The sequence below is a fragment of the Rhinoderma darwinii genome, unplaced genomic scaffold (assembly GCF_050947455.1).
Source record: "Rhinoderma darwinii isolate aRhiDar2 unplaced genomic scaffold, aRhiDar2.hap1 Scaffold_4501, whole genome shotgun sequence".
Classification (NCBI taxonomy): Eukaryota; Metazoa; Chordata; class Amphibia; order Anura; family Rhinodermatidae; genus Rhinoderma; species Rhinoderma darwinii.
In genome coordinates this window covers 41,739-68,173 of record NW_027463937.1, presented here as the reverse complement: position 1 = coordinate 68,173, position 26,435 = coordinate 41,739, and the positions used below count along the sequence as shown (strand labels likewise).

The window sequence follows — 26,435 nt, the reverse complement described above, 5'->3', positions numbered from 1 at the left end:
CCAGGAAGGCGTTTTTATGTAGATTCCTCCTCTTTCAGCACTGCATTGTGGTGCAAGCAAAAGAAGCAAATCCTGTGTAGCTTCCTCTCCGGCCTTTATTCACCTCCCTCCCGCTTAGTAGCTGTAAATGTGTGTGAGCCTGCAGGGCCCCATGGAATTGCCTAGGAGTAGGCTGAATCAATCGCTGCAAGGGGTGAACAGCAGTATGGGACAGGCTCGGGCAAGGCAAGGGCCGCTCGGGTTATCGCTTCTCGGCCTTTTGGCTAAGATCAAGTGTAGTATCTGTTCTTATCAGTTTAATATCTGATACGTCCCCTATCTGGGGACCATATATTAAATGGATTTTTAGAACAGGGAGATGGAAATAGAGCTTGCTCTGTCCACTCCACGCATTGACCTGGTATTGCAGTATTTCCAGGACCGGTGCACCCTTCCCTTATGTGTTGACTAAAATCAGATTCCAAAAGTGCTATTTGTGTTTGCTATTGTTTTTGTCTTTCTGATGGGATCTCCCCTTTTAATCCCATTATTTCAACACCTGTTGGACAATGCATTTGTACAGTCATGTGTGATAATGAGCTCATTTATTAAATGCAATTAATTAATACATTGCCACCTCTTGTTGTGTGTGTGTGTGTGTGTGTGTGTGTGTGTGTGTGTGTGTGTGTGTGTGTGTGTGTGTGTGTCTTCTGTGTTTCTGTGTTTCCGGCATTTCACATTGGAACAGCTCATTCACCTTCCTTGTCTTCTCTCCGCCCTCCCTTTTAGGTAGGTTAAAGAGCTGCACCTGAGCCAGCCACTGATTGATTGATGCAGCACCACAGTCAAATAGTGGAGTGGAGTAGGGGGAACAGCAAACAGCCATTAAAGCAGCCCGCCCGCCACAATGGACCTACCTGTGTACACTAGATGGATGTGATGGAATGTACTGTCGTCCCTACATTTCCAAGAAGAAGTAAGAATTGCAGTTGCAACAAACCCTTGCTTGCCTACAAAGAGAGCAGCAATTTGGATTTGTTACTATGTTACCTGGAAGAATAACAAACTGTGCAAGGATGGAGGTTGTAGGAGCAAAGAGAAGTTGTCTGTAAAGTTGGTGGATGCCTATTTTCCATTTTGCAGTCCCTTGTCTCCCTCTTGTGGCCTCCTGGAGGCAAATAAATGTGCAAAACAAATAAATGTGCAAAAAAAAGACAGCCTGGCGGCCGGCTGTTGCAGTGTTGCCCTCTCAGGCAACACTGAGTGACTGACTGAGCCGCACCGTCTTATATAAAGTTCAGACGGAACTTTGCACGTGTCATAGTGGAGCCCTCAGGATTCCAGAGCCAGCTTTCTGACATCATAATGGGGCCTGCCTCAGAGATAAAAGCCTGGGCCCAGGCAGTGTTGGTCAGTGCTGCTCAGCAGGCAGCACTGGACTGGACTGGACTGGATTACAGCTGATACAAGGTGTGAAGGAACAAGGGGTGGCTGTGGGCATGCACTTGCTGCCGCTGCCAGTGTTTATCTGCATGGCAGGAGGGCATTTGGGCGTTGCCAGGAAGGCGTTTTTATGTAGATTCCTCCTCTTTCAGCACTGCATTGTGGTGCAAGCAAAAGAAGCAAATCCTGTGTAGCTTCCTCTCCGGCCTTTATTCACCTCCCTCCCGCTTAGTAGCTGTAAATGTGTGTGAGCCTGCAGGGCCCCATGGAATTGCCTAGGAGTAGGCTGAATCAATCGCTGCAAGGGGTGAACAGCAGTATGGGACAGGCTCGGGCAAGGCAAGGGCCGCTCGGGTTATCGCTTCTCGGCCTTTTGGCTAAGATCAAGTGTAGTATCTGTTCTTATCAGTTTAATATCTGATACGTCCCCTATCTGGGGACCATATATTAAATGGATTTTTAGAACAGGGAGATGGAAATAGAGCTTGCTCTGTCCACTCCACGCATTGACCTGGTATTGCAGTATTTCCAGGACCGGTGCACCCTTCCCTTATGTGTTGACTAAAATCAGATTCCAAAAGTGCTATTTGTGTTTGCTATTGTTTTTGTCTTTCTGATGGGATCTCCCCTTTTAATCCCATTATTTCAACACCTGTTGGACAATGCATTTGTACAGTCATGTGTGATAATGAGCTCATTTATTAAATGCAATTAATTAATACATTGCCACCTCTGTTGTGTGTGTGTGTGTGTGTGTGTGTGTGTGTGTGTGTGTGTGTGTGTGTGTGTGTGTGTCTTCTGTGTTTCTGTGTTTCCGGCATTTCACATTGGAACAGCTCATTCACCTTCCTTGTCTTCTCTCCGCCCTCCCTTTTAGGTAGGTTAAAGAGCTGCACCTGAGCCAGCCACTGATTGATTGATGCAGCACCACAGTCAAATAGTGGAGTGGAGTAGGGGGAACAGCAAACAGCCATTAAAGCAGCCCGCCCGCCACAATGGACCTACCTGTGTACACTAGATGGATGTGATGGAATGTACTGTCGTCCCTACATTTCCAAGAAGAAGTAAGAATTGCAGTTGCAACAAACCCTTGCTTGCCTACAAAGAGAGCAGCAATTTGGATTTGTTACTATGTTACCTGGAAGAATAACAAACTGTGCAAGGATGGAGGTTGTAGGAGCAAAGAGAAGTTGTCTGTAAAGTTGGTGGATGCCTATTTTCCATTTTGCAGTCCCTTGTCTCCCTCTTGTGGCCTCCTGGAGGCAAATAAATGTGCAAAAAAAAGACAGCCTGGCGGCCGGCTGTTGCAGTGTTGCCCTCTCAGGCAACACTGAGTGACTGACTGAGCCGCACCGTCTTATATAAAGTTCAGACGGAACTTTGCACGTGTCATAGTGGAGCCCTCAGGATTCCAGAGCCAGCTTTCTGACATCATAATGGGGCCTGCCTCAGAGATAAAAGCCTGGGCCCAGGCAGTGTTGGTCAGTGCTGCTCAGCAGGCAGCACTGGACTGGACTGGACTGGATTACAGCTGATACAAGGTGTGAAGGAACAAGGGGTGGCTGTGGGCATGCACTTGCTGCCGCTGCCAGTGTTTATCTGCATGGCAGGAGGGCATTTGGGCGTTGCCAGGAAGGCGTTTTTATGTAGATTCCTCCTCTTTCAGCACTGCATTGTGGTGCAAGCAAAAGAAGCAAATCCTGTGTAGCTTCCTCTCCGGCCTTTATTCACCTCCCTCCCGCTTAGTAGCTGTAAATGTGTGTGAGCCTGCAGGGCCCCATGGAATTGCCTAGGAGTAGGCTGAATCAATCGCTGCAAGGGGTGAACAGCAGTATGGGACAGGCTCGGGCAAGGCAAGGGCCGCTCGGGTTATCGCTTCTCGGCCTTTTGGCTAAGATCAAGTGTAGTATCTGTTCTTATCAGTCCTTGTAAGGATAGATAGCTCGGAGAACCACTGGGGGCTATAAACACTAGCTTAGCGATCCAAGAGCGTTCCAGACGAAGCCGGCGACGAACTGCGGAGAAGAACCAGCGAAGACGACGATCCAGAAGGGAGAAGCCGCCATCGGGGAAGAAGCTCCGGGAGATCGCTGCCGGGAAGAAGAAGGAGAACTTCGGAGAAGAGCCGCTGCTGAAGGGGATCTTCGAAGAAGCTCGGCCGCAGAAGAAGAAGCTCGACGAGGAACCGCTGCGGAAGAAATTTCGTGGAAGAACCTCGGCCAGCAAGGAGAAGATTTGCATAGCTCCGCCCCCTTCGGGAAAGAGCTATCGAAGATCCTCCCCAAGCGACAGGAACAGCTGGAAGAAGCCATGGCCTCAACCAGCAACCCTGCCACCCAGAAGAAGAAGGCTGATGGACCAGGTGAGCCGACCCAGGCCAGGACATCTCCTCCTGAAGCCTCCTCAAGCCAACAGGCCACCAGGAAGCCGAACCAGGCTGCTCCAACCCTGGAGCCCTGGATGAAGCAGACGGTGGCCCTGAAGCTGAAGGAGGTGGACGGGAGAGTGCCGGACATGACGGAAGAAGTGTTCTGCCAGAAGATGCTCCTGGACCAGGGCTTCGCTAAGCCGGAGACCATCAGCATCCAGGCCTTCATGACCGGGATGTTCTTCGTGACCTTTGCTTCGATCAACATCTGCAGAAGGTACTGGGAGATGGTGAAAGCGGCGAGGCCTGAATCCCCTTTCTCTCGCTTTGTGGGCAACTGCCCTGTCCAAAGAGAGGAAAGGCGGGTGACGGTCTCAATGCGGAACCCACACACCCCCGGCAAAGACATCACCACGCTCCTGAAGCGGTTCTGCACAGTGGTGAGGGAACCCACCCACATCCTGAACGGACTCGGCTTCTGGACTGGCAAGTGGTCGGTAATCGTCCGACTGAACAAGGATTCGAGCGCGGAAGACGGCCTCCAGCACCTGCCCCAGTCATTCTCGCTGGGCAACTCCTACGGCCTCATCTACTACCCGGACATGCCGCAGATCTGCAGGAGATGCAGCAAGAAGGGTCATTCGGTGAAGGACTGCAAGGAGGACGCCTGCAAGAACTGCCGGGTAACAGGACACGAGACCAAAGACTGCCCGAAACGGACAATGTGCAACCTCTGCGGACAAGCAGCCCACTCTTACAAGGACTGCCCGAAGAGGGATCGATCCTGGGCAACTGTAGCGGCGAAAGCTCCGGCCAGAGGGAACCCCGCCCCAACCAGAGCTCCAGCGGCGCAGAAGACCGGGAATAAGAAGGATGGTAAGAAGACGACAGTCCCTCCCCCCCGCCTCCCGGCCCTCCCTCGCCCTACCCTTCCCACCCTCCCTCGCCCGGCCCTCCCCACCCCCCCGTCCCCAACCCCTGTCACCCCCACTGAGGCTCTCACCTTCTCCTACCCACCCATCTCAGTGGTCCTGTCACCTGCACCTCTCCCAACCCAGCCTCCCTTCTCCCCAGCTCCAGCAGCACTAACATCTTCCCCTCCAGCTGCTGGAGTCCTCTCCCTGGAGGATTTTCCCCCTCTTGTCTCCTCAGGTGCCATCCAGAGGAAGAGAAAGGTGAGGGACAGCCCAGCGGCTGAGTCCTCAAAGCGACAAGTCGTGGAAATCTGCGAAGACTCCCTTGCGCAGCAGGAGGAAATGGAGCAGATGGTGGAGGAACTCGTGTCTGAACCTGAGGTCATCGACTTCACAACAGACATCCAGGTGGCTACAATCCTGGAACAATTTCTGTCAGAGGGCCTGCTGGATCTTTCGGACCCGCCAGGCGAGGAGGATCCGCCCGACCGGACTGGTAACTAAGGTGTATCGTTTGCACTAACCTTCTTTATTCTCCCCCATGGCTGCTAAACTTAACATCTTTAGCCTCAATGTGAGGAGTGTTAGAGATAGGACTAGATGTCAGATGGTGCTAACTTTTCTTTCCAAGCAGTCGAGTGATGTATTTATGCTGCAGGAATGTACTCTCCCCTCTTCCAGGTCATACCATCATCTGGCCAGGCAGTGGACCCATGGCCCGTCCTACTGGTCTGGTGGGGGCGACTGTAAGTCTGCAGGGGTTGCCATCCTGATTAGGGGAGGCGTATTTACTGTTGACTCTGTCCAGGAGCTCGCCTGCGGCCGCTTGTTGGTCGTAGACGGTTCCTGGGCAGGAGAGCCGATTAGGCTCATCAACGTGTACGCCCCCCCTATGAAGGCTGAGCGCCTGGAACTATTCCAGACCCTGCGGACCCAGCTCGCCACCACTAGGGCAGTGGTGATGGCCGGGGACTTCAACTGCCCCATCGAAGAGGATGGACGAAGTTCCGGCACTTCAATCAAGCTGGATGTCAGTTCCAAACTGCTTATCGAGATGGTAACCGAAGCATCCTTGCAGGACGTTGTGGGCTCCATGGGGATCGGCTCTGTGAACTATTCATGGAGCCGACCCGATGGCTCACTTCGTTCTCGGATTGACTTTGTGTTCACCTCCCGGGCAGTCAAGCAGCATGGGCACTCCATGGTCCCCTGCTTCTTCTCTGACCACAGGGCCATTCTCTTCCAGGGTGCCATCGGCCACGGTTTTCCTCCCGGCCCTGGCTCCTGGAGGCTGAATTGTGCCCTGCTGGAAAGAGAGGAGGTACTGGCGGAACTTAGAGACGCCTATATTGTTTGGAGGAATGATAAAGTTTTCTTTGACAAAACCTGTGACTGGTGGGAATATGTTAAAGTTGAATTTCGTTGTTTCTTTCAGGCAAAAAGTCGCCAACAGGCGTGTGAGAGGAAGAGAGACTTCAGAGAGATGCAGCGTCAGCTGCGATCCCTGCAAGACCTCCTTCAATGTGGCTGGGACGTCAGGAAGGAGCTGGAGGAAGCCAAAAAGGGCCTGAAAGGGCACTTTGAGGAGGAATCCAAGCGAATTGTCTTTCGTTCCAAGGTGGAGAACCTGGAGAAGGGTGAGAAATGTAACTCGTTCTTTTTCAGGAAACTCCATGCCGGCCACACGCCCCTGAAGGAACTCCGAGATGAGACCGGAAACATGCATTCTGGGAAGAAGGAGGTGATGGGAGTCGTCACAGACTACTACCGAAGCCTCTACTCCCGGAAAACCACTGACCCCGAAGCCGCCGATAAATTCCTGTCAGGTATCACTAATCATCTTGATCCTGCAGGTACGGAGGCTATGGACGTACCCCTGACGGTGGAGGAACTGCTCTCTGCCGCTAAATCCTTCAGACCCGGCAGGACCCCGGGCAGTGATGGTCTCCCAGCAGAGCTCTATGTAGCGCTGGGGGACTTGATCTGTCCGGACCTGCTGGAGCTCTATGAGGAGATGGTGGTGGAGGGTAGAATGCCACCGTCCTTGAGAGAAGGCATGATCACGATCTTGTATAAGCGGAAGGGGGAGAGATGTGACCTGAAAAACTGGCGTCCCATCTCTCTCCTGAACGTGGACTACAAGATCCTCGCCAAAGTATTGACCAACAGACTGAAGGTTGTCATCGGACGGATCATCGGATCGGACCAAACCTGCGGCATTCCTGGCCGTAGGGTGGCCGACAGTCTTGCCCTGGTGAGGGACACGGTGCATTACATGCAAAGCCGCCGTACACACGCGGCCCTGGTCAGTCTGGATCAGGAGAAGGCTTTTGACCGGGTCTCTCACGAATTCATGGGTAAGGCTCTGCGTAGGCTGCGGCTTGGCAGGTTGTTCTGTTTGTATGTTAACCTGATGTATTGCGACATTTACAGCTCGGTGCTGGTGAACGGCTGGAAGACTGACCCCTTTCCTGTATCGTCTGGGGTTAGACAAGGCTGTCCTCTTTCACCTCTCCTTTTTGTTTGTGTTATAGAGCTCTTCGCAGAGGCTATCCGGCAGAATGGAGAGATCAGAGGGATCACCGCACCAGGTCCAGGACACTTCGAGGTCAAATGCTCGCTGTACATGGACGACGTGACCGTCTTCTGCACTGACCAGAGTTCGGTGACTGCACTCGTCCAGACCTGCGAGGAGTTCGGACGCGCTTCAGGGGCAAAAGTCAACTGCGGGAAGTCGGAAGCCATGCTCTTCGGAAAGTGGTACCTGCCTTCTCCTGCCTCCTTCCCTTTTACTATCAAGCCGGACTTCATCAAAATTCTGGGAGTCTGGTTCGGTAAGGAAGGTGCAGCCCTAAAGTCGTGGGAAGAACGCTTGGCCAAAGTCAACCAAAGGATCGGACTGTGGAGCCTCAGACAACTCACTATTGAGGGCAAAGCAATGGTCCTGCGTAACGAAGTCTTGCCTGTGCTACAATACACTGCACAGGCATGGCCCCCTCTTGCAACGGTCTCGAGGGCCATTACCAGGACTGTGTTTCGCTTCATCTGGGGCTCGAAAATGGACAGAGTAAAGCGGACTGTTATGTACAAGGAGCCCCGCAAAGGTGGGAAGGGTATACCCGACATTCCCACTCTGCTGCGGATCGCTTTTGCATGTGACTGTGTTCGTAGGACTCTGAGGACAGCAAACGGCTCTGCGGGCAAGGCCATGTCCCGCTACTTCCTCCTTCCCCTCTGGCGAGGTTTTGGCTGGGACAAGTGGGACAGCTCCTTCCCTTACAACTGGCACGCTCCCTGGTTCTACGGAGATGTCGTCCGGTTCGTGAGGGAGCATCAACTGGAGGGTCTTAAGCCCGACTTGTGGAAACCTAAGACGATCCACAAGCACATCAGAGCAAAGGACTCACTGGAGTCTGTTCCAGGGCTTCATGCCGACACGTTGGAGACTGTTTGGACTAACGTGTCATCTGGCAGGTTGACCAACGGGCACAAGGACATTTCATGGATGGCCATCCAGGGAGGACTGCCTCTTAGGTCATTCATGCATGCCCGCAACCTGTGCAAGACCCGGTACTGCCCCAGGTGCCCCTTCACGGAGGAAACATCTTTGCACATTTTCTGGCAGTGCCCCTTTGCACAGGGTCTGTTGAAAGCCTTGGAACATGAACTCAAGGACTCAGTACCCAGGAACAGACTGTCGTACCGCTCGGTACTTTATGGACTATTTCCTGGGAATACCACGGATGGAGCAATCCAGGAAGCCTGGCGCCTTATGAACTGCTTTAAGGACGCTATATGGTTTGCCAGGAACCGTCTGATTTTGCGGAGAGAGAGTGTGTCCGTCCAGGACTGCCGCAGGCTGATCCACAGCCTGCTCAGAGACTATTCCACCTGGGACAGCCCGGACGTCGATGAGGAAGAGGACTGATACTCCCCTTCCCCCCACTCTCCCTTCTTGTGTGTTGTCTTTCAATAAAGCTTCGGGCCTGTGATTTCCCCCTTCCCTATCCCCTCCTACCCACTCCCCTATCCCATCACTTGTCTGTAATGCTTTGTTGTTTGGCTTTAGTGAATGCAAGAATGTTAGTGTAGCATGTGGTGTAATGTATAGCATAGGCTAGCCTGTACTGTGTATTATACTGTCATGTTATGTTTGACGACTGTTATTATTTATTATTTGCTGCTTCATGGCTTGCGCTGCGTCGCAGTAATGTTTGTATGATGACGATTGATTGTCAATAAAGCATTTTTCAATCAAAAAATCTGTTCTTATCAGTTTAATATCTGATACGTCCCCTATCTGGGGACCATATATTAAATGGATTTTTAGAACAGGGAGATGGAAATAGAGCTTGCTCTGTCCACTCCACGCATTGACCTGGTATTGCAGTATTTCCAGGACCGGTGCACCCTTCCCTTATGTGTTGACTAAAATCAGATTCCAAAAGTGCTATTTGTGTTTGCTATTGTTTTTGTCTTTCTGATGGGATCTCCCCTTTTAATCCCATTATTTCAACACCTGTTGGACAATGCATTTGTACAGTCATGTGTGATAATGAGCTCATTTATTAAATGCAATTAATTAATACATTGCCACCTCTTGTTGTGTGTGTGTGTGTGTGTGTGTGTGTGTGTGTGTGTGTGTGTGTGTGTGTGTGTGTGTGTGTGTGTGTGTGTGTGTGTGTGTGTGTGTGTCTTCTGTGTTTCTGTGTTTCCGGCATTTCACATTGGAACAGCTCATTCACCTTCCTTGTCTTCTCTCCGCCCTCCCTTTTAGGTAGGTTAAAGAGCTGCACCTGAGCCAGCCACTGATTGATTGATGCAGCACCACAGTCAAATAGTGGAGTGGAGTAGGGGGAACAGCAAACAGCCATTAAAGCAGCCCGCCCGCCACAATGGACCTACCTGTGTACACTAGATGGATGTGATGGAATGTACTGTCGTCCCTACATTTCCAAGAAGAAGTAAGAATTGCAGTTGCAACAAACCCTTGCTTGCCTACAAAGAGAGCAGCAATTTGGATTTGTTACTATGTTACCTGGAAGAATAACAAACTGTGCAAGGATGGAGGTTGTAGGAGCAAAGAGAAGTTGTCTGTAAAGTTGGTGGATGCCTATTTTCCATTTTGCAGTCCCTTGTCTCCCTCTTGTGGCCTCCTGGAGGCAAATAAATGTGCAAAAAAAAGACAGCCTGGCGGCCGGCTGTTGCAGTGTTGCCCTCTCAGGCAACACTGAGTGACTGACTGAGCCGCACCGTCTTATATAAAGTTCAGACGGAACTTTGCACGTGTCATAGTGGAGCCCTCAGGATTCCAGAGCCAGCTTTCTGACATCATAATGGGGCCTGCCTCAGAGATAAAAGCCTGGGCCCAGGCAGTGTTGGTCAGTGCTGCTCAGCAGGCAGCACTGGACTGGACTGGACTGGATTACAGCTGATACAAGGTGTGAAGGAACAAGGGGTGGCTGTGGGCATGCACTTGCTGCCGCTGCCAGTGTTTATCTGCATGGCAGGAGGGCATTTGGGCGTTGCCAGGAAGGCGTTTTTATGTAGATTCCTCCTCTTTCAGCACTGCATTGTGGTGCAAGCAAAAGAAGCAAATCCTGTGTAGCTTCCTCTCCGGCCTTTATTCACCTCCCTCCCGCTTAGTAGCTGTAAATGTGTGTGAGCCTGCAGGGCCCCATGGAATTGCCTAGGAGTAGGCTGAATCAATCGCTGCAAGGGGTGAACAGCAGTATGGGACAGGCTCGGGCAAGGCAAGGGCCGCTCGGGTTATCGCTTCTCGGCCTTTTGGCTAAGATCAAGTGTAGTATCTGTTCTTATCAGTTTAATATCTGATACGTCCCCTATCTGGGGACCATATATTAAATGGATTTTTAGAACAGGGAGATGGAAATAGAGCTTGCTCTGTCCACTCCACGCATTGACCTGGTATTGCAGTATTTCCAGGACCGGTGCACCCTTCCCTTATGTGTTGACTAAAATCAGATTCCAAAAGTGCTATTTGTGTTTGCTATTGTTTTTGTCTTTCTGATGGGATCTCCCCTTTTAATCCCATTATTTCAACACCTGTTGGACAATGCATTTGTACAGTCATGTGTGATAATGAGCTCATTTATTAAATGCAATTAATTAATACATTGCCACCTCTTGTTGTGTGTGTGTGTGTGTGTGTGTGTGTGTGTGTGTGTGTGTGTGTGTGTGTGTGTGTGTGTGTGTGTGTGTGTGTGTGTGTGTCTTCTGTGTTTCTGTGTTTCCGGCATTTCACATTGGAACAGCTCATTCACCTTCCTTGTCTTCTCTCCGCCCTCCCTTTTAGGTAGGTTAAAGAGCTGCACCTGAGCCAGCCACTGATTGATTGATGCAGCACCACAGTCAAATAGTGGAGTGGAGTAGGGGGAACAGCAAACAGCCATTAAAGCAGCCCGCCCGCCACAATGGACCTACCTGTGTACACTAGATGGATGTGATGGAATGTACTGTCGTCCCTACATTTCCAAGAAGAAGTAAGAATTGCAGTTGCAACAAACCCTTGCTTGCCTACAAAGAGAGCAGCAATTTGGATTTGTTACTATGTTACCTGGAAGAATAACAAACTGTGCAAGGATGGAGGTTGTAGGAGCAAAGAGAAGTTGTCTGTAAAGTTGGTGGATGCCTATTTTCCATTTTGCAGTCCCTTGTCTCCCTCTTGTGGCCTCCTGGAGGCAAATAAATGTGCAAAAAAAAGACAGCCTGGCGGCCGGCTGTTGCAGTGTTGCCCTCTCAGGCAACACTGAGTGACTGACTGAGCCGCACCGTCTTATATAAAGTTCAGACGGAACTTTGCACGTGTCATAGTGGAGCCCTCAGGATTCCAGAGCCAGCTTTCTGACATCATAATGGGGCCTGCCTCAGAGATAAAAGCCTGGGCCCAGGCAGTGTTGGTCAGTGCTGCTCAGCAGGCAGCACTGGACTGGACTGGACTGGATTACAGCTGATACAAGGTGTGAAGGAACAAGGGGTGGCTGTGGGCATGCACTTGCTGCCGCTGCCAGTGTTTATCTGCATGGCAGGAGGGCATTTGGGCGTTGCCAGGAAGGCGTTTTTATGTAGATTCCTCCTCTTTCAGCACTGCATTGTGGTGCAAGCAAAAGAAGCAAATCCTGTGTAGCTTCCTCTCCGGCCTTTATTCACCTCCCTCCCGCTTAGTAGCTGTAAATGTGTGTGAGCCTGCAGGGCCCCATGGAATTGCCTAGGAGTAGGCTGAATCAATCGCTGCAAGGGGTGAACAGCAGTATGGGACAGGCTCGGGCAAGGCAAGGGCCGCTCGGGTTATCGCTTCTCGGCCTTTTGGCTAAGATCAAGTGTAGTATCTGTTCTTATCAGTTTAATATCTGATACGTCCCCTATCTGGGGACCATATATTAAATGGATTTTTAGAACAGGGAGATGGAAATAGAGCTTGCTCTGTCCACTCCACGCATTGACCTGGTATTGCAGTATTTCCAGGACCGGTGCACCCTTCCCTTATGTGTTGACTAAAATCAGATTCCAAAAGTGCTATTTGTGTTTGCTATTGTTTTTGTCTTTCTGATGGGATCTCCCCTTTTAATCCCATTATTTCAACACCTGTTGGACAATGCATTTGTACAGTCATGTGTGATAATGAGCTCATTTATTAAATGCAATTAATTAATACATTGCCACCTCTTGTTGTGTGTGTGTGTGTGTGTGTGTGTGTGTGTGTGTGTGTGTGTGTGTGTGTGTGTGTGTGTGTGTGTGTGTGTGTGTGTGTGTCTTCTGTGTTTCTGTGTTTCCGGCATTTCACATTGGAACAGCTCATTCACCTTCCTTGTCTTCTCTCCGCCCTCCCTTTTAGGTAGGTTAAAGAGCTGCACCTGAGCCAGCCACTGATTGATTGATGCAGCACCACAGTCAAATAGTGGAGTGGAGTAGGGGGAACAGCAAACAGCCATTAAAGCAGCCCGCCCGCCACAATGGACCTACCTGTGTACACTAGATGGATGTGATGGAATGTACTGTCGTCCCTACATTTCCAAGAAGAAGTAAGAATTGCAGTTGCAACAAACCCTTGCTTGCCTACAAAGAGAGCAGCAATTTGGATTTGTTACTATGTTACCTGGAAGAATAACAAACTGTGCAAGGATGGAGGTTGTAGGAGCAAAGAGAAGTTGTCTGTAAAGTTGGTGGATGCCTATTTTCCATTTTGCAGTCCCTTGTCTCCCTCTTGTGGCCTCCTGGAGGCAAATAAATGTGCAAAAAAAAGACAGCCTGGCGGCCGGCTGTTGCAGTGTTGCCCTCTCAGGCAACACTGAGTGACTGACTGAGCCGCACCGTCTTATATAAAGTTCAGACGGAACTTTGCACGTGTCATAGTGGAGCCCTCAGGATTCCAGAGCCAGCTTTCTGACATCATAATGGGGCCTGCCTCAGAGATAAAAGCCTGGGCCCAGGCAGTGTTGGTCAGTGCTGCTCAGCAGGCAGCACTGGACTGGACTGGACTGGATTACAGCTGATACAAGGTGTGAAGGAACAAGGGGTGGCTGTGGGCATGCACTTGCTGCCGCTGCCAGTGTTTATCTGCATGGCAGGAGGGCATTTGGGCGTTGCCAGGAAGGCGTTTTTATGTAGATTCCTCCTCTTTCAGCACTGCATTGTGGTGCAAGCAAAAGAAGCAAATCCTGTGTAGCTTCCTCTCCGGCCTTTATTCACCTCCCTCCCGCTTAGTAGCTGTAAATGTGTGTGAGCCTGCAGGGCCCCATGGAATTGCCTAGGAGTAGGCTGAATCAATCGCTGCAAGGGGTGAACAGCAGTATGGGACAGGCTCGGGCAAGGCAAGGGCCGCTCGGGTTATCGCTTCTCGGCCTTTTGGCTAAGATCAAGTGTAGTATCTGTTCTTATCAGTTTAATATCTGATACGTCCCCTATCTGGGGACCATATATTAAATGGATTTTTAGAACAGGGAGATGGAAATAGAGCTTGCTCTGTCCACTCCACGCATTGACCTGGTATTGCAGTATTTCCAGGACCGGTGCACCCTTCCCTTATGTGTTGACTAAAATCAGATTCCAAAAGTGCTATTTGTGTTTGCTATTGTTTTTGTCTTTCTGATGGGATCTCCCCTTTTAATCCCATTATTTCAACACCTGTTGGACAATGCATTTGTACAGTCATGTGTGATAATGAGCTCATTTATTAAATGCAATTAATTAATACATTGCCACCTCTTGTTGTGTGTGTGTGTGTGTGTGTGTGTGTGTGTGTGTGTGTGTGTGTGTGTGTGTGTGTGTGTGTGTGTGTGTGTCTTCTGTGTTTCTGTGTTTCCGGCATTTCACATTGGAACAGCTCATTCACCTTCCTTGTCTTCTCTCCGCCCTCCCTTTTAGGTAGGTTAAAGAGCTGCACCTGAGCCAGCCACTGATTGATTGATGCAGCACCACAGTCAAATAGTGGAGTGGAGTAGGGGGAACAGCAAACAGCCATTAAAGCAGCCCGCCCGCCACAATGGACCTACCTGTGTACACTAGATGGATGTGATGGAATGTACTGTCGTCCCTACATTTCCAAGAAGAAGTAAGAATTGCAGTTGCAACAAACCCTTGCTTGCCTACAAAGAGAGCAGCAATTTGGATTTGTTACTATGTTACCTGGAAGAATAACAAACTGTGCAAGGATGGAGGTTGTAGGAGCAAAGAGAAGTTGTCTGTAAAGTTGGTGGATGCCTATTTTCCATTTTGCAGTCCCTTGTCTCCCTCTTGTGGCCTCCTGGAGGCAAATAAATGTGCAAAAAAAAGACAGCCTGGCGGCCGGCTGTTGCAGTGTTGCCCTCTCAGGCAACACTGAGTGACTGACTGAGCCGCACCGTCTTATATAAAGTTCAGACGGAACTTTGCACGTGTCATAGTGGAGCCCTCAGGATTCCAGAGCCAGCTTTCTGACATCATAATGGGGCCTGCCTCAGAGATAAAAGCCTGGGCCCAGGCAGTGTTGGTCAGTGCTGCTCAGCAGGCAGCACTGGACTGGACTGGACTGGATTACAGCTGATACAAGGTGTGAAGGAACAAGGGGTGGCTGTGGGCATGCACTTGCTGCCGCTGCCAGTGTTTATCTGCATGGCAGGAGGGCATTTGGGCGTTGCCAGGAAGGCGTTTTTATGTAGATTCCTCCTCTTTCAGCACTGCATTGTGGTGCAAGCAAAAGAAGCAAATCCTGTGTAGCTTCCTCTCCGGCCTTTATTCACCTCCCTCCCGCTTAGTAGCTGTAAATGTGTGTGAGCCTGCAGGGCCCCATGGAATTGCCTAGGAGTAGGCTGAATCAATCGCTGCAAGGGGTGAACAGCAGTATGGGACAGGCTCGGGCAAGGCAAGGGCCGCTCGGGTTATCGCTTCTCGGCCTTTTGGCTAAGACCAAGTGTATTTATACAGGAGGTTTTTAGTCAGAAGGTGCTCAGGTACCCTCTCTCTCGGCCTCGGGGGATCGTCCAGGTTCGCCTGGACTTCACCCCCGTGCTGCTATTTGGGAGAGAGGCTTAGTCCTGAGCAACGAGTTGCGATCCCCCCCCCAGCCCTTTGGTACGTCTCAGGACCCCATAGGGCGCAGCATTTTGCTGTGCGGTTCGGCCTGGCCACGGAAATGGCAGGCGAGCCAGATGCGGTGCCGGTGTATGCCCGGCTAAAGAACTCTGCCCGATTTATCGTGGCAGAGGGTGGAGGCGGTCCACGTGGCGTGAAATTTTTGGTCAACACGATCTTGGAAGAACTACTGGCGGTCCACAAAAACGAGATTTTGGCTATCCAGGACTACCCGAAACGAGGAATATTTGATGTAACCTTTATGGGAGAAGGAATCCTCCGTGATGCCATGGACCGAGCTGAGAGGAGAAAAGGTGAACTCGTGGTAGCGGGAGTCCAGGTAATAGAACATGCCTTTGAAATTACCAAACTCGTTGTGATTAAAATGTACTCCCCATATGTGAAGGATATGGAAGTGGCAGCATTTCTAGCTGCCTACTTCAAGAACGTCAAACTATTGGGGAGAGTTATGAACGAGTGTGGAGTGTGGACCGTCAAGTGGAAGTTTTTAGTGACTTTGATAAAGGACCCCTCCACCCAAGAAACGAGATTACCACCGGCTCGTTTTAAAATTGGAAATGTGAATGGCGACCTCTATTTTTCAGGGATGCCAAACTTCTGCAGGGCCTGCGGTACCTATGGACATACCAGTTTTAACTGCGATGTCACCTGTAGAAACTGTGGAAGCAAAGAGCACAATATAAGAGAATGCTCACAAGAGAAAAAATGTAATTTTTGCCAAAAAACTGGTCATCTGTACTATTCTTGTCCCCATAGGTACCGAGGCGAAGAATATGAGCAACCCGAGGCGCCCCCACGTGCTCCACCAGCGGACCAGTCCCACCCCCGGGGAGAGGAGCATGCCGGGGCCGCGAAGGAGCAGCGAGGCACCTGGGCTTCAGTGGTGCGGAATAATGGAGCCAAAGCGGGTGCCTCGCAGCCAGCAACCTCTGAGGAAAGGATGGAGCCCAGCGCCAAAGATAAAAGGCAAGCTAAGAGGAAGGCGGAAAAGGAGCAGGCCACCAATGATACTGTGGCATCCCAGAGGGCTGGTTGTCCAGTGGGTGCCGGGCCTGCTCCTGTACCTGGGTCTCAGGAGTCTGACTCCGAGCAGGAGAACTGGGTAGCGGTGGGTCCCCGAAAAAAGGGAAAACAGGAGCGTGCTGGCAGGAGGGAATCAGGGGAGGAGCAGATGGACACATCCGTGAAGAAAAGTGGGGCTCCTCCTAGGACCACCTCCTCGCCTGACCTGGTGAGGAGGGTGGGCACTGTTCCCTCCCAGATACCGGACACCCCGCCGTGTGCGCAACCTCCCCCTCTAAGACGGCGTCAACAGAGCCTGGGGGGAGAGGCGGGGCCCTTGGGGGACCCACCCGAAATGGACCTACGTGGTCACCCAGTTGAGACCCAGGTGACGCTAAGCGAGAGTGGGCTCCCCTTGTACGAGATAAGAGTTGCTGGCACGGCTCTCAGTGAAGGTAGTTCCTCTCCCTTTTCGTCCCTCTTTGCAGGCGATTCGGACGAGGGTGGGGATATGAGCGCAAACGAGAATTCTGGTAATGCTGGTGGAGGAAATGTCTGATTTTAAGTTCCACGAATATTTATTATTTTAAAATCAAGACGTTATTTTAATCTCCACAATGTCTGAAGTAAAGGGAATCTCCCTCAACGTGAGGGGCGCCAAGTCCAAAGTTAGAAGGGTTGCTCTCTTCAGCTTTTTAGCTGGCCTGGCAGCCTCTGTTTTTTTCCTGCAGGAGTGCGGCATTCCCCATATGATGAAGTACCATAAATACCAAGAGGATTGGAAGTATGGTCCATCAGTCTGGTCTGGATCTAACGAGTCCAGATCAGCAGGGGTCGCCATTCTTTTTAAGGGAAACGTTTTAATCGATTTTATCCAAGAGATTCTTCCAGGACGTATTTTATTGGTTAAGGCTTTTATTGACGGTGTGAAATGGCAGTTCTTAAATTTTTATGGCTCACCTGACAAAAATAAAAGAGAAGAAATGTTAGCGATTTTACCTCTTTTTATTAACACGACTGAGCCTTTTATCCTCGCAGGTGATTTTAATTGTATCCTGAGAGGGGAACGCCGGCTTACCAGTGCTACAAGCAGGAACTATGATAAGACCTCTGGACTGCTCAAAGATATGGTGGGTGATTTTAAGTTAAAAGACGTTTATAAAGAATGTAACAGGAGCAGTCCAGAGGAAGCCGGCGTTACCTGGAGCAACGCCACCTGTAGCTCCAGGATAGATTTTATTTTTTGTAACGAGAATCTACTGCCTTTTAAATGTGAAGTTTTAACCAATGTGTTTTCTGATCACAAGCTTTTATCATTTTATGTAAAGCGTGATTTTAATAACATTATTAGTAAAAAGTCCTGGAAGTTAAATGTTTCCCTTTTAGATGATCCACAGGTTTTTACCGATTTTATTGAATTTTACAAAGAGAGTAGGCGGGTGAGAGACACACGGGCTCCCATCACTGAATGGTGGGAGAAAATGAAAAGAAAAATAAAAGAATTTTTTATTAAAAAAAGTGTGGCAAAAGCCAGAGAGAAGCAGGCTTTTTTTAAAATCCTTAACACCCGCCTACAGACCCTGTACAAGATGAGAGAGCATGAGATAGATGTAAAAGACGACATCACCAACTTAAAAAAAGAGATAGCTCAGTGCCTGGAGCAGAAAGGCAAAGAAATTATTTTTCGTTCTAGGATACAACACGTGGAAGAGAACGAGACCTGCTCCAGGTACTTTTTTAAGAAAATGAACAATAAAAAAGCTATTCTTAAAAATATTGATGGGGTGTCGGATGTACAGGGTCTTTTAAGTAAAGTTCATGAGTTTTATACTGACCTTTTTAATGTGAAAACTGTGGATCGTGATTTTATGCGTGACTCGCTGAAGGAGATTACCACTGTTTTAGACCCTGTCTCCCAGAATTTTTTATTGCAGGAACTGTCGGAGCAGGAGATTTTAGAGACAGTGAAGAGTTTTAAAGCAGGTAAAGTTCCTGGCCCGGACGGTATACCCAGCGAGTTTTATGTCAAATTTTATGATATTTTAAAAGATGATCTCTTAAACCTTTTTACCGAAGTCTTTCATTCCAAGATGCTGCCTAAGTCCTGGCGGAAGGGTGAGGTCTCCTTGCTATACAAAAAAGGTGACATCGCAGTTTTAGAGAATTGGAGACCAATAACCCTTCTGAATAGTGACTACAAAATAATGGCAAAACTATGTGCAAACCGTTTAAAAGCCATAGTACCCCACATCATACACTCTAACCAGGTGTGTGGGGTGCCAGGCCGCAGCATCTGGGATAATATTAATTTAATAAAAGATGCGATTGAAGACACAAAATCTAGAAACGGAAAATTAGCCATTTTATCCATAGATTTTCAAAAAGCTTTCGACCGAGTATCGCACTTTTATCTTTTTAAGGTTTTAGAGCGGATGGGTATACCTGAAGGTTTTTTACTATCTATTAAAGCCTTTTATAAAGATTGCACAAGCAAAATTTTAGTAAATGGTTTTAAGACACAGGACGTTCTTTTAAACTCTGGGGTGAAGCAGGGGTGTCCCTTGTCCCCACTGCTTTTCATATGTGCACTAGAGCCTCTGCTATGCGCAATACGCCGTGATAAACAAATACGTGGAGTCCCCCTGCCAGGGGGAGGCGGCATAGAGGCTAAAGCAGTGGGGTACATGGATGATGTGGCGATACTTTGTAGGGACACCCTCTCGCTTCAGAAAGCCCTAAAACAAATTGAGTTTTATTGCTGTGCTTCCGGTTTTAGAATAAATTTCAGCAAAAGTAATATTTTAAGAATAGGAAGCATGGTTTTTAGAGACGTACCCGTTCCTGTGTCAGATACTATTAAAGTTTTAGGTATCTCCTTCAGTGAGCACGACAATGGTTTTATAAGTTGGGACATGGTGGCGCAGAAGGTAAACAATAAAATTTGTATGTGGAATATGAGGAAACTCACCATGGAGGGAAAAATTTTAATCATAAAAATGGTCATTTTACCCCTTCTTTTATATACAAGCATGGTGTTCCCTCCCCCAACAGTTTTATTACGAAAAATAACAAAAGCATGTTTTACCTTCTTTTGGAGTTCCAGGATGGAGAAATTGAAACGAGAAACGGTAATAAAGTCCAAACCAAAGGGTGGCAAAGATTTTCCTGATTTTAATAGGTTTCTTTTAATTAAGTTCTTTAGTTTCTGTTTTAATTCCCTTTTTAAAGAGCACTATTGGTCTTACTTTTTACGTTTTAATACTGGGTTTTTTATGCGGAGGTTTGGTTGGTTTAACATAATTTTATCCTCACCATACGCTTTTAAATTACCAGCAAACTACGTAATTTTAGAAAAAATAGTGGCTCTCTTCAATTTAAAAGGGAAGACCGTGAATGAACTTAAGAATAGCAAAAAACTAATAAAAGACCTGAGAGAGAGCGAGACGGTCAGCAATGTAGAGAATTTTAATACGCAACGATGTGCTTTTATTTTCAAAATGATTAATGTGTTTTATCTTTTTAATGCACAGATGGACCTGGCCTGGAGCTGCGTTCATCAATGTCTTCCATGCCGGGCATTCCAGTACAGAAGAGGATTCGCGAGGTCTGCCGTCTGCCCGAGGGAAGGCTGCCAGGCCGAGGAAACTATAAGACATATTTTTTGGACATGTGACTTTGCAAAACAATTTTGGAAAAAAATATTCCCTCTTTTGGTGAAGATGGCAGACCTAAAGGACTTAAACTATGAAGATATTTTATATGGACTTTTTGGATGCCCAACCGCGAGTCAGAAGATAATTGCATGGAAGACGATGAACTGCGCCAAAGAAGCTCTATGGAAGGCCAGGAACATCCTCCTTTTTAAGCACGACGTTTTATCGGTTGATGATGTTTTAGGTCTTTGTTTTAGTGAGATGTATATTTATTTTTTATTAGACAAAAAAAGGAATGCCACCCTTCTAAATAAATGGTTTGTGACTGACTGGAACTCCAAATAAATAAAGATTTGCCCCATGTCCCTCTACATAAATTTTATGAAAATTTGATTTTACTATTGTTACAATGTAAAAATTATTTGTATGTATCTGTGTAACTAAAATGTGTTTTATTGTAAAATTGAAATTTTTATAAATAAATCATTGACACCCCCGCGAGGGGGTAGCCAACTGAAAAAAAAAAATCTGTTCTTATCAGTTTAATATCTGATACGTCCCCTATCTGGGGACCATATATTAAATGGATTTTTAGAACAGGGAGATGGAAATAGAGCTTGCTCTGTCCACTCCACGCATTGACCTGGTATTGCAGTATTTCCAGGACCGGTGCACCCTTCCCTTATGTGTTGACTAAAATCAGATTCCAAAAGTGCTATTTGTGTTTGCTATTGTTTTTGTCTTTCTGATGGGATCTCCCCTTTTAATCCCATTATTTCAACACCTGTTGGACAATGCATTTGTACAGTCATGTGTGATAATGAGCTCATTTATTAAATGCAATTAATTAATACATTGCCACCTCTTGTTGTGTGTGTGTGTGTGTGTGTGTGTGTGTGTGTGTGTGTGTGTGTGTGTGTGTGTGTGTCTTCTGTGTTTCTGTGTTTCCGGCATTTCACATTGGAACAGCTCATTCACCTTCCTTGTCTTCTCTCCGCCCTCCCTTTTAGGTAGGTTAAAGAGCTGCACCTGAGCCAGCCACTGATTGATTGATGCAGCACCACAGTCAAATAGTGGAGTGGAGTAGGGGGAACAGCAAACAGCCATTAAAGCAGCCCGCCCGCCACAATGGACCTACCTGTGTACACTAGATGGATGTGATGGAATGTACTGTCGTCCCTACATTTCCAAGAAGAAGTAAGAATTGCAGTTGCAACAAACCCTTGCTTGCCTACAAAGAGAGCAGCAATTTGGATTTGTTACTATGTTACCTGGAAGAATAACAAACTGTGCAAGGATGGAGGTTGTAGGAGCAAAGAGAAGTTGTCTGTAAAGTTGGTGGATGCCTATTTTCCATTTTGCAGTCCCTTGTCTCCCTCTTGTGGCCTCCTGGAGGCAAATAAATGTGCAAAAAAAAGACAGCCTGGCGGCCGGCTGTTGCAGTGTTGCCCTCTCAGGCAACACTGAGTGACTGACTGAGCCGCACCGTCTTATATAAAGTTCAGACGGAACTTTGCACGTGTCATAGTGGAGCCCTCAGGATTCCAGAGCCAGCTTTCTGACATCATAATGGGGCCTGCCTCAGAGATAAAAGCCTGGGCCCAGGCAGTGTTGGTCAGTGCTGCTCAGCAGGCAGCACTGGACTGGACTGGACTGGATTACAGCTGATACAAGGTGTGAAGGAACAAGGGGTGGCTGTGGGCATGCACTTGCTGCCGCTGCCAGTGTTTATCTGCATGGCAGGAGGGCATTTGGGCGTTGCCAGGAAGGCGTTTTTATGTAGATTCCTCCTCTTTCAGCACTGCATTGTGGTGCAAGCAAAAGAAGCAAATCCTGTGTAGCTTCCTCTCCGGCCTTTATTCACCTCCCTCCCGCTTAGTAGCTGTAAATGTGTGTGAGCCTGCAGGGCCCCATGGAATTGCCTAGGAGTAGGCTGAATCAATCGCTGCAAGGGGTGAACAGCAGTATGGGACAGGCTCGGGCAAGGCAAGGGCCGCTCGGGTTATCGCTTCTCGGCCTTTTGGCAAGATCAGGTGTAGTATTTCTGCATCTGGTTTTGTTGGGAGGTGTCCGGGGTACCCTGCTCCTTGGCCTTGGGGGATCGTCTCTTTTCACAGAGAGACTTCACCCCCTTGCTGCTATTTGGGGAGTGGGCTTAGCCCCCGGACAACGAGTTGCGATCGCGCCTTACCCAAAAGGTCAACCGACCTTGAGGCGTTTTCCTAAGAGCGTTCCGAGGGCGTTTATCGGGCTTCGTAGGTGTCTGGGGTACCCTAATCCTTGGCCTTGGGGGAGGGTTCCACTTAATTGTGGAATCTGAGCCCTTGCTGCTATAAGGGACAGGCTTAGCCCCCAGGCACTGAAAATGCCATTTACATTTGGTTTCGCATCCGGGGACACCCGGTTGCGCCAGTCCGTCCGCATTGAGGTGGAAGAAGGCCATCGTCAGCGGAAGAACCTTCGCTTCATTGTGGAGGTGATTCTGCTGGACTTCCTGGGGCTCAAGCGGGCGGACATCCTGTGTCTCAATGACCAGGAAAGCCGCGGTCGGTACACCATCTCCTTTACGGCCGCGGCATGCTGCGAGAATATGCACAAGAGACTATCTGATGCGGACCAGAGTGAGGAGCGGCTAAATGGACTGAACTTTTTATTCCTCTACGGGGAGGAAGAAGTCCCGCTCGTGATGTGCATGTTCAGTCCATTTGTCTCAGAGTGTGACATTGAAACCTTCCTCAGTCGTTACTGCAGGGAGGTCCGCTTCTCACACAAAATCTTGAACACCCAGAGCTTCTGGAATGGCAAAAGGAAATATTGGGTGAAGTTCCGCCAGGATCCCAATGGCATTGGAGGCTTACATCACCCACCCCAGAACTTTGCCATTGGGAAGAATCGAGGATTCTTATTTTACCCCCAGATGCCAATAGCCTGCCGGAACTGCTTGAGATATGGCCACACCAGAGAACATTGTGACCGGCCCCATGTGGTGCAGTGTAATAGGTGTGGCCAGGTTGGACACGTGGCGGCAAAATGCAGTTCCGAGGTGTTGTGCAATCTGTGCGGCATGACTGGGCATGCTTTTAAAGACTGCCCCCGCAGAGCGAAATCTGGGCCACCCAGACCAGGGCCAGAGCGGCAGTTTGCAACATGTGCAGACGCCGCTGGTAATGCCCCAAAACGAGCATTGACGACTGAGGGGTCCAGGCCAAAGTCCTTCACAGCTCCATCGGGGGGCCCACCGATGTCAGCCTCGAGGGACGGCCATAGGGATTCCACCGGGTCCAGGCAGAGCAGGAGGAATTCTGACTCTGCTGGACATAAGTTGACCGGCACCTCTGCAAACAGGTCCTCTGCTCCGCCTGCAGTGGACCCTGTTGAGGCAGTGGTTAGCGACAGGCGTCGTGGCTCCGTAGGTTCTGCAGTAGGACCTGACGCCTGTCCCAAGAGTGTGGGCATGGAGCGGAGACACTCTGTGTCAGACGAGGGCTCCATTAAGAAAACCCTAAAATATGCTGGATTGGAGCCTCGTTTTGACCATTTCCGGTCAACGGGGGGGTCGGAGCAAAGTTCCTCCACTGCGGTTGTGGAGGGGCTTGCGATGAAGGCTCCCCGTAAGCAGGCAAAGGTTGCCAAGAGTGATGGGACCTCACAGGCCCCTGTGCAGCTGCCCAGGAAGGACATCAGCGATATCTTCAGCCAGGGGCCAGAGATGGGTGAGAGCGACTTCGAGGAGATGGATAGGAGCCATTCTGCAAAGAGACAGCGAGAGGAAGAGGAGTCCGGAGTTCGGAGGAAAGCTGCCTATCGGAGTTCGGATGAGAGCAGTGTGGGGGTTGGAGCCGCCCACGTATCTGGCTCTGACCCTACCAACATCCAAGATTTATTGACCCCTCAAAAAGGGGGTCCAGACTCGCAGCTGATCTCCGAATACGACTCTTCTGGTTCGGACCCTGACCTCAACTAAGACTATGTTGGTTCCTATCAAAGTCGCCTCACTAAATGTGAGGTCCCTAAAGAGCCCTGTCCGCAGGACTGCTTTATTTTCATTTTTAGAGACTGTGGACTTTGACCTTTGCCTGCTTCAAGAATGTGGAATCCCTAATGACTTGGAATATCAAGATTTAAAGATGGACTGGAAACTAGGCCCCTCAGTCTGGTCTGGTGGAAATGACTGTCGCTCTGCGGGGGTTGGATTGCTCTGCCGAGGTCGTTTTATCTCCATCCAAACAGTGACTGAAATCATGCCCGGCAGAGCTATTTTAATACATTTGCTTTTTAATGGAATTTTAATTCGTGTTTTAAACGTTTATGCCCCTCCTACCAAACAGGAGAGGGCAGAACTATTAGAGATTTTACCATTGTTTTGTGTTGGGTCTACCCCCCTGCTGGTGGGTGGTGATTTTAACTGTGTGCGAGATGGAGAACACCGGCAGGGTGGGGATTTTAATCGAAAAATTGACCGTACTTCTTACCTGCTCAAGAATTTTATTGGTGATTTTAAATTGAAAGATTGCTGGAGGGAACTCTTGCCTGCGGACCCAGGCCCCACCTGGTCCAATGGAAGAGTGAGCTCCAGAATTGATTTTATTTTCACTTCTAATAGTTTTATTCCCAAAAAATGTTTGCTTTTAACAAATATTTTATCTGATCACAAGCTCCTTTCAGTGCACCTGGAGCTAGAGGGAGAGCAAAAAGCTTGTAGGGGTCCCTGGAGACTAAACACCACACTCCTGGAGGACCCCATCATTAAAGAGGAGTTTGTGCGGACCTACCAGTGTTGGCAGTCCCATAGAGCGCCCAGTCAGCCTATGCTACACTGGTGGGAGGGCATTAAACCCAAAATCAGAGCTTTTTTTATTCGAGCAGGTAAGAAGAAAGCAAAAGAGAAAAAACAATGGTTTTATGTTCTTAATAAACGTTTACATGTACTTTTTAAATTGAAGGAGATTGGTATGGATGTTGATGATGATATCTTAAATCTTAAAGCTGAAATAAAACATGCCATAGAAGAGAAAGGGAAACAAATAATTTTTAATTCACATGTAAAGCACCTCGAGGATGGCGAGAAGTGTTCCCGGTTCTTCTTCAAAAAGGTAATGGATAAACGAGATGTCATTTTAAACCTTGAAGGAGAAACCACTATGGTCGGCATTTTAAATTCTGCTTTTAATTTCTACCAATCTCTTTTTAACAAGAAAAATATTGATCCTTCCTTTTTAGAACATGTTCTTAATTCCCTTGATGCCAAGCTAGATATTTTAGACCAGGAAGTTTTATCCCGTAATATTACCTTGGAGGAACTTTTATTTGCTTTTAAAAGTTTTTCTAATGGGAAAGCTCCTGGGGAAGATGGTCTGCCCATCGAATTTTATCATGCTTTTTGGGAAATTTTAAAGAATGACATGTTTTTATTGTATAAGGAAGTTTTTATTACTGAAGAGCTGCCCCCTTCCTGGAGGAGGGGGATTGTGTCCTTAATTTTTAAAAAAGGTGAGAGGGACCAGTTAAAAAACTGGCGCCCTATTACTCTTTTAAACGTTGATTGTAAAATTTTAGCTAAACTAATAACAATCCGTTTTAAACCTTTTATTCATAAATTAATCCATCCAAACCAGGTATGTGGGGTACCTGGGAGGTCAATTACTGAGTCCCTGAATATTTTACGTGACATCATTTGGTATTTTAAAGAAAGGGGTCAAAGCCTTGCTATTTTATCCTTAGATTTCGAGAAGGCTTTTGACCGGGTCTCCCATGAATATCTTTTTATGGTTCTTAAAAAGATGGCTGTTCCTGAAATTATTTTAACACGTATTAAGCTTTTATATCGATCCTGTTTTAGCCAAATTTCTATCAACGGATTTTTAACTAAAGGTGTTCCTCTTTTATCAGGGGTGAAACAGGGGTGCCCGTTGTCTCCGCTCCTTTTTATTTGTGCCATAGAACCTCTGTTCACCCTAATAAGAGATGATAAAGTCATCAGAGGCGTGCCCATACCTGGAGGAAGGGGGAACCAGGTAAAAATCCTAGGCTATATGGATGACGCCACCGTCCTATGCCCAGACGCCGCTTCTATGAGACGGGCATTGAGGAACACCGGCTTTTTTTGTGAAGCCTCTGGTTTTAAATTAAACGTTGATAAGTGTGACTGTTTTTATACTGGTGTATGGGATTCCTCTGTGACACCAGGAGTTAACATGCAGCAGGATCAGATAAAAATTTTAGGAATTGTTTTTAATCAAGAAAACGATGGGAGACCCAATTGGGATTCAGTAATTGCCAAAATGGAAAAAAAGGTTTTAATGTGGAATTTGAGAAATCTCACCATGGAGGGAAAAGTTTTAATAATTAAATCTGTTTTATTACCCATAATGCTTTATGTAGCTATGGTTTTCCCTCCAACAATTTTATATATTAAAAAAGTGACCAGGATCTGTTTTATGTTTTTATGGGGTTCCAAAATGGAAAAACTAAAACGTGATTTTATGT

General features: G+C 48.2%; 6 non-coding genes and 2 pseudogenes across 6 annotated transcripts; all 8 read left to right on the top strand.

Moving 5' to 3' along the window:
- The first annotated feature begins 243 nt into the window (after positions 1-243).
- Positions 244-434, top strand: LOC142716443 (U2 spliceosomal RNA). Its single transcript, XR_012871665.1, has one exon. It is a non-coding gene; the product is annotated as a U2 spliceosomal RNA (small nuclear RNA).
- Positions 435-1,779: 1,345 nt separating this feature from the next.
- LOC142716442 (U2 spliceosomal RNA) lies at positions 1,780-1,970 on the top strand. The gene has a single exon (XR_012871664.1). It is a non-coding gene; the product is annotated as a U2 spliceosomal RNA (small nuclear RNA).
- A 1,323-nt stretch (positions 1,971-3,293) lies between these two features.
- LOC142716464 (U2 spliceosomal RNA) lies at positions 3,294-3,395 on the top strand (annotated as a pseudogene).
- Positions 3,396-8,944: 5,549 nt separating this feature from the next.
- LOC142716454 (U2 spliceosomal RNA) lies at positions 8,945-9,119 on the top strand (annotated as a pseudogene).
- Positions 9,120-10,475: 1,356 nt separating this feature from the next.
- On the top strand, positions 10,476-10,666 carry LOC142716441 (U2 spliceosomal RNA). Its single transcript, XR_012871663.1, has one exon. It is a non-coding gene; the product is annotated as a U2 spliceosomal RNA (small nuclear RNA).
- A 1,348-nt stretch (positions 10,667-12,014) lies between these two features.
- LOC142716440 (U2 spliceosomal RNA) lies at positions 12,015-12,205 on the top strand. Its single transcript, XR_012871662.1, has one exon. It is a non-coding gene; the product is annotated as a U2 spliceosomal RNA (small nuclear RNA).
- Positions 12,206-13,553: 1,348 nt separating this feature from the next.
- On the top strand, positions 13,554-13,744 carry LOC142716439 (U2 spliceosomal RNA). The gene has a single exon (XR_012871661.1). It is a non-coding gene; the product is annotated as a U2 spliceosomal RNA (small nuclear RNA).
- A 6,685-nt stretch (positions 13,745-20,429) lies between these two features.
- Positions 20,430-20,629, top strand: LOC142716463 (U2 spliceosomal RNA). Its single transcript, XR_012871681.1, has one exon. It is a non-coding gene; the product is annotated as a U2 spliceosomal RNA (small nuclear RNA).
- Positions 20,630-26,435: the final 5,806 nt, after the last annotated feature.